At 40.5% G+C, this 14,491-nt stretch overlaps 1 protein-coding gene and 1 long non-coding RNA gene across 4 annotated transcripts in view; one reads left to right on the forward strand and one right to left on the reverse strand.

Moving 5' to 3' along the window:
• Positions 1-5,176, forward strand: part of LOC135973854 (uncharacterized) — a 136,299-nt gene extending 131,123 nt beyond the window's left edge. For all 3 annotated transcript variants that reach the window (XR_010590889.1, XR_010590890.1, XR_010590888.1), the window contains one exon: positions 2,547-5,176. This is a non-coding gene — a long non-coding RNA (uncharacterized LOC135973854). The remainder of the gene's footprint in view (positions 1-2,546) is intronic.
• LOC135973815 (uncharacterized) overlaps positions 1-14,491 on the reverse strand; it is a 1,510,190-nt gene that overhangs the window by 1,400,482 nt on the left and 95,217 nt on the right. The window lies entirely within an intron of this gene.

Raw genomic sequence — 14,491 nt, forward strand, 5'->3', positions numbered from 1 at the left:
AGTACGCTTATTAAGTTTGCGGATGATACCAAACTGGGAGGGATTGCAACTGCTTTGGAGGACAGGGTCATAATTCAAAATGATCTGGACAAATTGGAGAAATGGTCTGAGTTAAACAGGATGAAGTTTAACAAAGACAAATGCAAAGTGCTCCACTTAGGAAGAAAAAATCAGTTTCACACATACAGAATGGGAAGAGACTGTCTAGGAAGGAGTACAGCAGAAAGGGATCTAGGGGTTATAGTGGACCACAAGCTAAATATGAGTCAACAGTGTGATGCTGTTGCAAAAAAAGCAAACATTATTCTGGGATGTATTAACAGGAGTGTTGTGAGCAAGACACGAGAAGTCATTCTTCCACTCTACTCTGCTCTGGTTAGGCCTCAGCTGGAGTATTGTGTCCAGTTCTGGGCACCGCATTTCAAGAAAGATGCGGAGAAATTGGAAAGGGTCCAGAGAAGAGCAACAAGAATGACTAAAGGTATTGAGAACATGACCTATGAAGGAAGGCTGAAGGAATTGGGTTTGTTTAGTTTGGAAAAGAGAAGACTGAGAGGGGACATGATAGCAGTTTTCAGGTATCTAAAAGGGTGTCATAAGGAGGAGGGAGAAAACTTGTTCACCTTAGCCTCTAAGGATAGAACAAGAAGCAATGGGTTTAAACTGCAGCAAGGGAGGTCTAGGTTGGACATTAGGAAAAAGTTCCTAACTGTCAGGGTGGTTAAACACTGGAATAAATTGCCTAGGGAGGTTGTGGAATCTCCTTCTATGGAGATATTTAAGAGTAGGTTAGATAAATGTCTATCAGGGATGGTCTAGACAGTATTTGGTCCTGCCATGCGGGCAGGGGACTGGACTCGATGACCTCTTGAGGTCCCTTCTAGTCCTAGAATCTATGAATCTATGAACAGCAACCATAATGTAATTAAATTTAACATCTTCTAGGGAAGAAAATACCAGAGAAACCCACAGCAGCAGTGTTTAACTTCCAGAAGGGGAAATACACAAAGTGAGGATGCTAGTTAAATGGAAATTAAAAGGAACAGCCACAAGGATGAAATGTGCAAGCTACATAGAAACTCTTTAAAAACACCATAAGAGAGGCTCAAACTAAATGCTGTTTTTTGGGTGGGGGATAAGAAGCCCCCCGCCCCTCCAAAGCCACGATGGCTAAAAAACAGACTAAAAGAGGTGGTTAAGGGCAAAAAGGCATCCTTTGGAAGTCAAATCCTACTGAGAAAAATAGAAAGGAGCACAAACTCTGGGAAGTCAAGTGTAAAAGTATAATTAGGCAGGCCAAGAAAGAACTTTAAGAACAACTAGCAAAAGATACAAAAACTAACAGCAAAATATTTTTAAGTACATCAGAAGCAGGAAGCTGCCAAAAAATCAGTGGGGCCACTGAACAGTTGAGGTGCTAAAAGAGCACTCAGGGAAGACAAGGCTGTTGTGGCGAAGCTAAATTAATTCTTTGTATTGGTCTTCACTCACTCACACCACTCCTGCTAATACATCCCAGAATGTTTGCTTTTTTTGCAACAGTGATCTACTATAACCCCCAGATCCTTTTCTGCAGTACTCCTTCCTAGGCAGTCATTTCCCGTTTTGTCTGTGTGCAACTGATTGTTTTTTCCTCAGTGAATTTGGCCTTATTGAATTGCATCCTGTTTACTTCAGACCAATTCTCCAGTTTGTCCAGATCATTTTGAATTTTAATCCTATCCTCCAAAGCACCTTCAACCCCTCCCAGCTTGGAATCGTCCGCAAACTTTATAAGTGTACTCTGTATGTCATTATCTAAGTCACTGATGAAAATATTGAACAGAACCAGACCCAGAACTAATCCCTGCAGGAACCTACTTGATATGCCCTTCCAGCTTGATAGTGAACCACTGATAACTACTCTGTCGGAACGGTTTTCAAACCAGTTATGTGCCCACCTTATAGTAGCTCCAACTGAGTTGTATGACACTTACTATCTGATTTCTTCAGAGATCAGAATCCACATGGCAGACTCTTCACATGTTGTTGAGAACATCATGGGGGTGGAGGGAAAATTACCCTATTTCTGGAATCCAGGAGACAGAGCATTTTCACTGTTCCCATTCTACAATAAATTGTTCTCTCTCAGTACTTATCCATGCTCAGTGAGCACCTCCTAAGTATTTACAAACAGAATAAATAATAGAGTAGGACAATCGAGCCACTATCTATTCATGGTTTCAGAGTAGCAGCCGTGTTAGTCTGTATCCGCAAAAAGAACAGGAGTACTTGTGGCACCTTAGAGACTAACAAATTTACCACTCCATACGGCTAAATGCAGTGCCTTGCATAATGACAGGTTTCAGAGTAGCAGCCGTGTTAGTCTGTATCCGCAAAAAGAATACTATTCGTGGAATACCATCCCTTTTCTGACACAGCAAGTCCCCATGCTCACTTAATTCCAAGACTCACGCTTCCATAATCACCCCAAGAAGTGAGTCCGCAATGATGATGATATCCTAATAATTCCCTTCTCTTTGCTTCATGGTGTTTGTCTTGTTTAGATTGTAATCTCTCGGGAGCAGGAACTGTCTGTTTTGTACTGCGCTGAACACACACTGTTGGTACTTAAGCTAAGAAACTGTAAATGGGACTAGTGAAGCTGAGCAAGAATCATGAGTGATGGAAAAATTTGTACAAGCTCATTTCTAGATACCGTACTAGAGAGGAAGGCATACCGTAAGTATAACCCAGTTTATTTTCTCTTAGCCTACACACAAACACAGGCAGCAAAAGAAGCTCCTTCAACTGAAATTGTTCTGAAATTAGGCATCTCTAACTTAATATTCTTCAGACTAAGGCTCTCATTTCAACTCATTTATACTTCTAGCAATGATGTCTACAAATTTAGTGTCTGTAGGGGTGTCGTGACGACAGGAAGATTGGGATGTCTTCTCTGGGACCATATGATGTTAATTTCTTCACTGCCTGGATTATGGAAGCACAAAAAGCAATAACTCATTTATATGAAGACAGAATTCCTAGGGTTGTTGTCGTGGAAACGAGTGGAAGCACTTCCTTTTTCATGAATAAATTGAATAGCCACGCTAAAAAAGATTGAACATACAACTCATTTATTCATTCAATCTTATTGAAATGGCACTGATAAGGAAAGCCACTTATTAAGGACCCAATTCCACAAACCTTCATGTATGCCAGGAGTCCCACTGACCCAAAGATAACTACAATGTTCATCTCCTCTCGCTAAGTGTTTGAAAGTTGGGCAAGGGAGAGTTGTGAGGGTAGTTAATTGTTGTACTGGGGAGGATCTGTTAACTGTTAAAGTGCCGGCTTGGGGAGTCACTTGGCATGGAATTGCTGCAGTTTAGTTGGAATGTGTTTTATGTTATGCCAAAGGTGCCTAGGGCCTGACCCAGAAGCAATGACGTCAATGGGAAGACTCTCATTGACTTTGGTAGCTTTTGGATCAGATTCTTGTTTTGGGTCCGGCTCCTAGAGTGGCCAGAGAGCTGTTCCGTCTAAATTGAAATGGTAATTCCAGGACCATGTATTCAATGGTGAAAATGGCAAATGGTTCCACAGGTGACACTGAGGACACAGTGTGGAGACTGTGGGGTTGTGCAGGTGTAACTGAGGTGTAAATTGGCCTGTAAACCTGATACTGCAGTTTAAGCTGGAAAGAATTCACTTTGCCTTTCAAATCCTAGTGGGGCTTTCTGGTTGGCAGTTAGAAACAAACTTTTTCCCCCCTTGTAAACTGAGCATATTTATTTTGAAAATCATTGCAACGCAATAAACCATGAGTCCCCACAATCCCACTATTCTGAGTCACCTTGCAGAGCAGCACATACTTTTAAACAGAGACTATTCCATTTCAGTGGAAACAAAAATGCCATTTGCATTTGGAATGTGTACTTCAGTTCCAAGAGTCCAGCTAATTCCAAATCATCTGAGCATTTAAACTGCTACTCTAAAGAGTTTGATTCTGTTGAGAACAAAATTTTTTAGTTTTTCATTTTATTTATTTATTTATGCAAGAGGGCAGGAAGTGGAAAGAGGAGAGTACAGAGGATTGTGATTTGGCTGTGATATATTTTTTTTTCTCGTTTTGGAAATTTCTTGGTGATCATTATTACTGTTAAGCATTTAGGGGCTGATCCAAAGCACATTGAAGTTAACGGAAAGATCCCTCTTTGGCTGTAGTGGGTTTTGGATCAGGCTCCAACATATATTAGATATACCATAAATGTACATGGCAGTTCAGAAAATATGGATTAATGAGACCCTGCCCCAAATTGCTCATATAGAAATTACCGTAAAGAAATGTACAAGTGAGCATCTTGAAATAAATCATAGTCCACCTCTCTATATTTAATCTAGCATACGTGTGACAAGCTTTCTAACATGAAACTACTCTAAAGGACAGATACAAAATAAAATAAACTTTTGGGGTAGACTTTAGATGGCTATACTGAAAATATTACATGTAACAAGAGTGAGGAAATTGTGTTATCAGCAAGTATATAATGTTCCTCCTTCCAGATTATTAGAATTATACTTATCTGAAGAACATTTAATCTGGCCTTGCCTTGCCTTAATGTCCCTTTACTATTCTTTTCACATAATTAAGTGTGAGAAGAACAGGAATTACCCTTGTAAACTGTCATGTAGATGGATTTTTGGCTTCTACAGGAATTTCACATTTGAACAGCGTGACCGGGAGTATGTTCTGTCAGTATTACAACATATAGTCAGTGTTGTAAATTCCATCCAATAGCTGGCAGCCTTATCAAAGACCATTATCTGAGCAGCTGTAGTAAATTTGTTGGTTTGGTGGTACTGTGTGTGTTTTGTTCTTGCTAATCTCAGTCCTATCTAGTCTGTTATATATTTTACCTGAGAATAAAACATACTTTGATTCAGGTGCAATGGGAAGCTTAAAGAAATGGTGAACTTTCAAATAGCCTTCATGTTGTCTTTAGTGCATCAGATTACATCATTTTCTGTGTTGTGTATGTCATATCACAGCATAAACACAATCCAATGTGAAGTGATAGATCATTCCAGGGTATATTTTTAAAATTTAAAACTTTTTTCACTGAGTTAAGAAAAAGAAATAAAAAAAAAAAATCCCCCCCGCCCCCAAGTTTCTTTTTAAAGTTTGGAGCCTAAATTCCTTGCCAGGTATTCTCCTAAAATGTCCACAGCATAGATTAGAAAACCTGCAACCAAGAATGTTGAACCTCTAAAATGTATTGTCATCTGATCCTGCAAGTACAGGTATGTGAATAATCCTGGTTGGGCATAGAGGGGCAGTTTCTGTTGCTGTAGAGTATCATTGTATCAGAAGTTTCCTGGTATTGTGCTGTAGGTTTTTCTTTATCCTGTTTTGTATTGTGTGTTTTGTCATATTAAAAAAATTAACACAGTTTACACACACACACACACACACACACACACAAACCAGCTCTCTGGTTCACTGGCTCCTTCCTCATCATTCAAGTCATCTGCTCCTGCTCTCACTGAGGTGAATGGAAAGACTCCCACTGACTCTGGGGAAGTTGCATCAAGCCCTCATAACATGTGTTCTACTGAAAGGAGTTTGTGTTTAGTTTACGTGATAAAGCTAACAATGCAGTTGGCTGTCTTCCTTCAGTCCTTCCCGCCTTCATATGTGGCAGAGGTACAGCACCTAGATATTAGATTATAATGAAACAATCTCCATTGCTTCAGAAATTTGAACAGCTGCATATGAAAGGATAAAAATGTTTTGCCAAGTTAATCTCGTATGATTTACTGCCCACGCCTAATCTGTTCGGAACCAGCTATGAATATTCTAATACCTTTTTGGAAATTACTGACTAGGATGACAGCAGCTGAGAAGAAGCTGTCAGAGCTTTATGATGTCTGCTTGCGAAACATGCACCTGCCTGCATGCCTGGAGCAGTTGCTATCAGACTTTCAAAATGATGAAAATTCATTGTTGTTTGTTGCAGAAATAAAATGTACCGCCTGGGTTCCTGGTAACTTGAGCAAGAGTCAGTGAATCCATATATGGCATCTGCAACCTGTTAAGCAAATTTATGGTTTACATTTGGGGAGTTAATACTATCAAGAAAGGTGAGCCAGAAGCCCCGCTGGGTAAACCTTCAAGAGACCTGTGAACAGATGGCAGTCATAGCTCATCAATAAATAAGAATACCAGCTAGTCTTGTTTTGTTAGCCTGGAAGATGCATACTACATCCTCAGGGTAAACCAAGTACTGCATGGTATTCTATTGCATACAACTCCATTAGCCTAACTGTTTTAATGCAGCTTCCAAAACCTTGAGCTTAGATACCAAAGGGACAGACCCCTTAGACATACAATGGAGAGATGAGTCTAAATAGTAATGGCCTCTGTGGAAAAATCCAGCAGAACTTGATGGGGAATAATTCTCATTCTATGTAATTTTTGAACCAACCTATAGAATTCTGTAACAAAATCAGAATTCCCCATTCAATTCTGTAGGTTGCTTTAAAGTACTATGAACTGGATCTTATTCACTTATTAAATTCAGTACGTTTTTAGAGTATAGAACCCTGTTGATTTCATCTGTATTAAATTACATAGGATTATTCCATAAGAGGCAGATAGGTTTATCATCTTTGCTCTTTACACAACATTAAGAAAAGAAGGAAATCACATGGACACAGTTGGGTTCCAAAGAATCATGTTTATTAACATACAAACATACAAGGCATAGCTACATATAGTCACTGCTGCTTTGTTAGTTCCTGATGGCTTCTGCAACAGAAGACACAGAGGCTTACTACAGGACTCTCAAACTATTTAAAGGGATACTGCCCAATTCCTATGTGCTATAATTTGTTTGTTGAAAATATTAATTGAAATATTTTTTCCATTTGTCCCCCGCGGAACAACCCTTCCATGAATTCTCCTGAAGTGATGCATCTCTGTACCTCCCCCTTCTCAGGGTTATAACTAATAAATGGCACAATCCAGTCCTTATCTAACATGTTTTATTGCATTCCGCATTTTACAAAATAAATCCAAAGTTTTACAAAAGGTTCTCAAAAGTTTACCAAGACAAACTTAAGTCTCTCTAGGAATTTAGAGAGGCTATGTGTAAAAATGTGGTTGTTACCCTTGCTCCATTCCCATCCTCTGATGTCCCAGAAACCTCTCAGTCTCTCTCCAGTAACTGGCAAATTTATTTATATTCCTGTCACCAACACCAATACTTTGTGCAGCAAAGTATTTACAGTGCTTCTTGCCCTTTCCCATAGGGCCGAGGGAGAACAGTGGTCTCTCTTTCTTGAAATCTCAGAACATACTGGACTCAGCTAGCCCAAGTCTCTCCCTCTCACTTCCTTCCTGTCTCTTCTTTTATACCCCTCAGCTGATGGCTAATTGGTTATTGGTCTATACTATGAGTTGGGTGCATTTAGAATTACTTCCATAAATTCTCAGTACTGTCACAGAACTTAGTATTATTAATAGCATGGAATGGTTACTGGGAAGAGTAAATTCATTAGCAACATACCACAAATGCATAAGGAAAGTGAACATAAAAAGTCACTGATATTCCATAGCTCTTGAGATGAAAATTGTTCCTTTATCCTAATGTTTGTAGTATTCACACTGCACTACAGTCTGATCCAAAGTCCCCTGAAATGAACGGGAGTCTTTCAATGGGCTTCGGATGGGGCCAGACATCTCCAGACTTTGAGAAAAATCTGTTCCCAATCCAGATCTGAACTCCGTGACCAGACATCCTGATATTAGGGGCTTTGGCTTATATATGCAACTATACCCCACCCTCTGCCTGAAAAAAGTGTCCTGATTTTTCACACTTGCTATCTGGTCACCTTAACCAGGTATTGGCTCTAATCTAAACTGAAAGAAATATTAGTTGTGGCCACACTGAGCCCAACCCTACAGTCTTCACTCAGTCAAAAGTCCCATTAGTAGGTGCCTCACCTGAGTGAGGGATGCAGGATAACACCCAAGGGCCCCAGTTCTGCAAAGACTTACACACATGCTTAACTGGACACACTGTGAGTGGTGTCATTATAGTTAATAGGACTGTCTTCCATGCATACATTGTGTGCTAAAGTCTTTGCAGAATAATTTTTAATATGGTGCCGTGTTCTAGGAAGCACCTCATTTGTTTGTCTAATATATCAGATCACTACCATATCATATAAGCAGCAATGAAGGACCTGTAAAAGATGGGAAGAGTGGTTTGTTTTAGTTAAGGTACTGGTCTGGGCACTTATGAGATCTAAGTTCAATTCCTGATTCTGCCACAGATATCCTGTGTGACCTTAGACAAGTCACTAAATCTCTCTGTACTGCAGCTCCCCCTCTGTAAAACAGGGATGATAATGCCTTTTCTCCACCCTTTGTCTAATTTCTCTATTTAGCTCTTTGGGGCAGGGACTGCCTCTCACAATCTGTTTGTACGGCGCCTAGCACCATGGGCCTCAGTCGCAGCTGGAGCTTCTAGGCTCTAAGGTCATACAAATAATAATTAACTCTTTATTGGGTTAAATCAACATAATTCAGATCAGTGTTCACTCTGGCCTGCAATGGAATGAGCAAAACAGCAGCACAAGTTTTCAGTTTGTCTGTATTTGTCTCCCTCAAACTATATCTGCTAAACTTTAAACTTTGTTTTCTAAGAAGAAACTAATAATAGAAAACAAAATTATTGCCATTATTATTCCCTTTCCTCAATACTTATAGTGATTAATTTGCTCTCTCTATTTATATGCAGCTTGAGGTTCAGGAGAAACAGAAAATACTTTATCAATATTGATTTCTTACATTGGCCAAACCCTCCTTTAACCTTTTGTGCTCACAAACAGCACAGAGACAGGAATACAGGAAATAGACCTTTCCTACAACAGAGGGTCCTTTGCACATTCCCAACTTTGTTTTATGTATATAGGATTTTATAGATTGGTTTACGTATTACTGCTTTACGCTGTCAGTTTAAGAATGCGCCTTTAAACCTGAAAGTCACTTTGAGTCATATTGTGGTTAATAATTTGGCACATCGTTTCTGTCTTGCTTTTGCAACATTGCAGGCCCAGGTCCCAATCTTCAGGCAGTGTAAATCAGCACAGCTCCATTTAAATCAGTGGAGCCACACTGGTTTACACCAGTTGAGGATCTGCCCATGGTTGTCAATGGTGGCTGAATGGGTCCAAGGAAAAGAGAACCCATTGAAATTTTTGAGAGGTTTGGCATTTATATGGTGTCTATGAATATATCTGGTTTAAAATTTGACTTCAGAAATTGGGACCTGCTATATAATTGATGGTGGCTGCTGCAATATTTATAAATGCAGTTTATTTTCCTGCAAGCCCGCCTGTAGTTTTTCTCATCAGTAATTCATAAACAAAACTTTCAACTGTGGTTAGCAATTAAAAGATATTTGGTCCAGTGGTTATGGGCTTGGGACTGGGAGTTGACTCTGACCGGTGGGACTCTGAGCAAGTCACTTAACCCGTCTGCATCTGGAGACTACTAGATTTGCTGGTTACCTACCTCTGTGTGTGGAGTGAGGGGAAAGGAGAGGAGTAGTCTCTGAAGACTGATGATGTGGCATTTTAAGTTAGGCTGCAGTATTGATAGAAAGAGTTTGCTGAAGACCAAAAAAAAAAAAGAGAGAAAGTTAAAATAAAACTCTAAAAAGGAAAACAATAAATTCTCTGAGGCAATAGAGAGCTTTACTCATTTTTCAGGTAGTTCTAGTCATGCCTGGTAAGTCATTCTTCCGTTCATGAATCTTTTTGTGGCACTTGAGGTTATTTATCGCAGACTTCTTTAGTGTTACAAAAAAGAATGGCAATCATTTAGAAACTATTCTATGAGCAGCAATGGCTATTGCCTACAGTAGCTTTTGGTTTTACTTGTTCCACACACATATAGCCAGATTCTCAGTAGGTGTACGTTAACGTAGCTGAATTGAAGTCAATGGAACTGTGCCGATTTATGCCAGTTGAAGATTTGGTCCATAATCTGCAATGACAGGGTATGGATTCCAAATTGTAATCTGTAATTGTAATTCTAATAATCTTTCTTTGTAAAGCTGTGAAATTTGTGACAGATTTATCACACTTAAGTGTCGTAGGCCGGGGCTATACCACACATTTCTCCCTTCTTGGCCCATCTCTCCCATGTACTTTAACTTTGTTATAGTGTACCAGAATTCGAGAAAGATTGGGAAATGGACTCAGAATGAGATACAATGCCTTTACCTTGAGGTCAGCAATTTGAATCTAATTCAGATTACCATCAGCTAGCACTTTGGTAACTAGTTGCCAGTTGACAAGAGCATATAATATGAAAACCACCACTACTTTCAAAGTTCATTTTCCTCCAAAGCGTCCAGCAAAATAACTCAAGATGGTATTTACATCCTACTGTTGCAGATTTTTAGACTTAAACATCAACAAGTTCAAGCCTGAACGCTGTGGCATACCAGTGAGGCTGGGCCTCATTCATTTTTAATGAACCTTTATCCACATAGCCTTTGAAACAAACTGTTACTAATGGCTAGTCCATATGTCAGTCTAGTGAATGGGACACCTACATTAGAGACTAATGTGCAGTCTTAGTCCAGACCTTTGACCTTACTCTGTCCATGACCATTTTCTCAGCCTGTAGAGATGTCCCTCTAGGTCCTTGGTCAGGCTGGTATGGAGAAGCTTGCATTGCTGCTGCCAATACAGTCCCTTTAATGTAGTTATATTATAGAAATTATTTCATTCTCCAGGCCTGTCAGCCTAGAAGTCATTTAGTGACTTTTAGGGGCCTGAAATAAGATTGTTCTGTATTACATTTTGTTAAATAAGGCTCCTGCCTGAAAGAATCCAATAAGTATCCTCCTTACTTAAGCATTTTCTCTGCCTTTCCTGTAATCTATCAACAGGAGGCTGATTACAGAACTGTGCATCTTCCTTAATTCTGTCTGGGGATGTGAGCCTGGGGCTCCTATGGATGTCAGTGCACAATACACCTGAAGGCATAATTGATCCCCAAAGGGGAATACAATTGGAATTAAATGCAAATTGTCCCACTCACTCACCGGAGCCTCAGAGGTGGGGGCCACAAGGGATAAGAAAATCCTGGAGTGCTTTTACCTCCCCTTTTCCCTCTCCTCATAGGCACTCAGCCTCCTGGTAGGTTTGGGCATGGAGGTTGCATGCCAAGGGAGTCTCCCTTGCTGATTGGCTGGATTGAAGGGTGCACTAGAAGGCCATTAGAACATAACACAAGAATGGCCATATGGGGTCAGACCAATGGTCCATCTAGTCCTGTATCCTGTCTTCTGACAGTGGCCAGTGCCAGATGCTTCAGAGGGAGTGAACTGGCTCCCATACCCCTGACGAATGGCTGTCTGCCCTTCCTTGGTCACCATTCTTGGTCTAGTAGCAATCTCTCTTCCCAACCATCTCCTTGGGATTAGAATAGCCTGGTTTGTGGGACTTGTTCTGGGCAATCCTGCTATATATCTTTCTGGGGCTGGACAGAATGTTTCCCCCTCTGCCAGATTAGCCTAAAGTAGATGGATTTTTTTTACTTTCCTTTCAGCAACCCAGAGACTTGGTAAACAGATTAGGTTGGAAAGGGTTCACCTTGTCACAGCTTGGCAAATGTCCATTGCAGTCATTCAGTAGGAGGCTGGACAAACCAGAACTGGAAGCAAGATTAGGGGAGATCATTGCCTAAAACAGGTGTAGACTGATTGAGGCACCTAACGTTGAGTACGATAAGGGGCCGAATCCTTGGCTCTAAATACCCTGGTATGAAGGGAGGGTCGGTGGGGTCCCAGCAATAGTACGGGGATCTGGTAACATATTACTACTACAGATTACTGAAGGAAGATTGACCTTCACTGGTGGCTGGTCCTGTCTTCCTGTGGTATCTGGGACAGTTAACTTGGCTGCCTAGCTCCGTGTACTGCCACATATTTGTCCTATGCACAGAATTCTGATTGGAGGTCATAGGAATTTTGCTTAAATAGTGATGGAAGAATAAGCTCTGAAATCCTGTCCATTAACTTTTTAATAATGCCCTATATTTTCAAAAGGGACTAGTATTTTTGGGTGTCTCTAAAAATCAGGCCCCTTTAGGGTGTCAGTTTTGGCACTCAGAATCACCTGTCTTTAAATTCCCCCCCCCCCCCCAAGTTATTTGTTATAATCTAATGATCTGTAATAAAGGTCATGGGGCCACTTTGGTTCTTAGCACTAAATTATCCACAGAAATTAGATCTCTTTACTACCTTGAGCCATAGGCTCAGCCTTCCTCATTCAAGGAAACCCTGAAATATGATCGTATGCTTAAAGATTGAGTTCACTCATATTTTTCTGTTTTTCATGGTTTTTTTCTATTCTTGTATATCCTGTGTGTGGTTAATTGATGTTCTAGCGTCCATTTTACACAGTCTGTATGTATTTATCTCTTTGTTAATAAGAAAAGTGCCTCTAAAACAGCTGACATGAGCTAAATTGGGATGCCCTGCCTAAAGACTTCAAATAAATAAATAGACTTTAATATGGGCAAGTAGTGCTGAACTATAATTACCTGGGGCTGAGTGCCATAGAAATGTAACAAAATTCCAAAAAAGCTAATTTGGTTATTTTAATGCACGTCTGCATCCCATTCATTAGACTGACATATGACTAGTCATTAGTAACAGTTCATTTAAAAAACTAGGGTGGATAAAGGTTGATTAAAAATTAATGAGGCCCAGCCTCATTGGCATGCCACAGCGTTCAGGCTTGAACTTGTTGATGTTTAAGTCCGCGAATCTGAAAGAACAGTAGAATGTAAATACCAGCTTGAGTTATTTTGCTGGGCACTTTGGAGGAGCATGAACTCTGAATGCTTTACCCTCCCACAGATCTCAGAGACAAATTAATAGATAATTAAGATATTTACTGAATAAATTGCAACACTGCACTAACCATTATGCCATGTGCTTGTAGCATAAATACTTTGCTGATAATCAGGCCAACGTAGGGCTTCGTCATATGAAATGCTAAATGCCTTCAACTCTCTGAATTCAGTGAGAATTGGAAGGCACTTGGAACTTCAGAGAGTCAAGCCCTGAGCTACCTGCTAACTCATTGGCATCACTGTTTAGGTTTTCTGACTCTACTGTGGCCACAAGTATCAGAACTCCATTACATGTATGTAGTTCTCATTTAGTAGGGAGAACTTAGAAGGGTGGGTATAACCAGGATCCATTTAGATCCAACTTTTTTCAAACAATACTTTGTCCAATTTGATTCACTAGAACTAGAAAGAGTTTTACAATCCCTGGTGTCACTTGTTTAAGAATCCACACAGGTGGAGCCCTGGTAATCCCAGCCTGCTTGTTTGGTTTACGGTGAAGAAGTGTGTGTGTCGGTGGTGGGTTTGGGGGAAGAGAGATGGGATTTGAGGAGACAAGTGGATTGTGGAAATTTTTGCAAGTACACCTCTACCCTGATATAACGCTGTCCTCAGGAGCCAAAAAAATCTTACCACATTATAGGTGAAACCGCGTTATATCGAACTTGCTTTGATCCGCCGGAGTGCACAGGCCTGCCCCCCCCCCGCCCCGGAGCACTGCTTTCCCGCGTTATATCCGAATTCATATTATATTGGGCTGCGTTATATCAGGGTAGAGGTGTATAGTAAAGAAGAAAATTCAGTCCCATAAAACCAATATGGAAAGTTGCAAAAAAGGAAGAGATGATTTAGCTAGAAGGAGACTGGACTTCTGCCCAAGCCCAAAATGTTCCCCCTACCTCTTAAATGTCAAACCTGGGTTATAGAAATGTTCCAGCAACAGCATTGCCACCTAACTACAGTGGCTCTCTTACTCTATTAGGGTGAAGTAGCCATGGCAGCTTATGAGGTCTGAATTGCTGTTGGGGTTACGGAATCAGAGTCCAATCTGTCTTAAAATGAATGATGGCTGAACTTCAAAAGGTTTGGTTTGGAGAGACCTGGATGAAATTCTGTGGTCTGTGTTGTGCAGAAGGTCAAACTAGATGATTGTGAGGCCCCTCTGGCCTTAAAATCTATAAACCAAGAACTCCAAGACTAAAAATACCATGAGTGTTTTCCGTATGATGTTTCAGTACCTCCACTGTTGTGGGGCAGGCTATACAAACAGCATTATCAAAATGCAATGGCTTTTGATTTGAATAAGGTGAACTCTGTTGAATATATATCATCAGTACTCCATACGCTGCTCTGGCCTATAGTTCACTTTTGGGTCCAGCTAAAGATGTTGATAATGCTCTATAAAGCCATAAATCACTTGGGACAAATCACCCCTCTCCCTGTGTCTCATCACAGTGATTGAGGTCTGGTGGATCTGCTGTTTCCGGTATAGGGTTGGGAGGAAGACTGTCATCTATGAGGGGCACATGTTTCTGGAGCCTGTTCCCTTGGCAGTTTTGCCCGAGGCAGTCT

This window comes from Chrysemys picta, chromosome 10 (assembly GCF_011386835.1).
Source record: "Chrysemys picta bellii isolate R12L10 chromosome 10, ASM1138683v2, whole genome shotgun sequence".
Lineage (NCBI taxonomy): Eukaryota > Metazoa > Chordata > Testudines > Emydidae > Chrysemys > Chrysemys picta.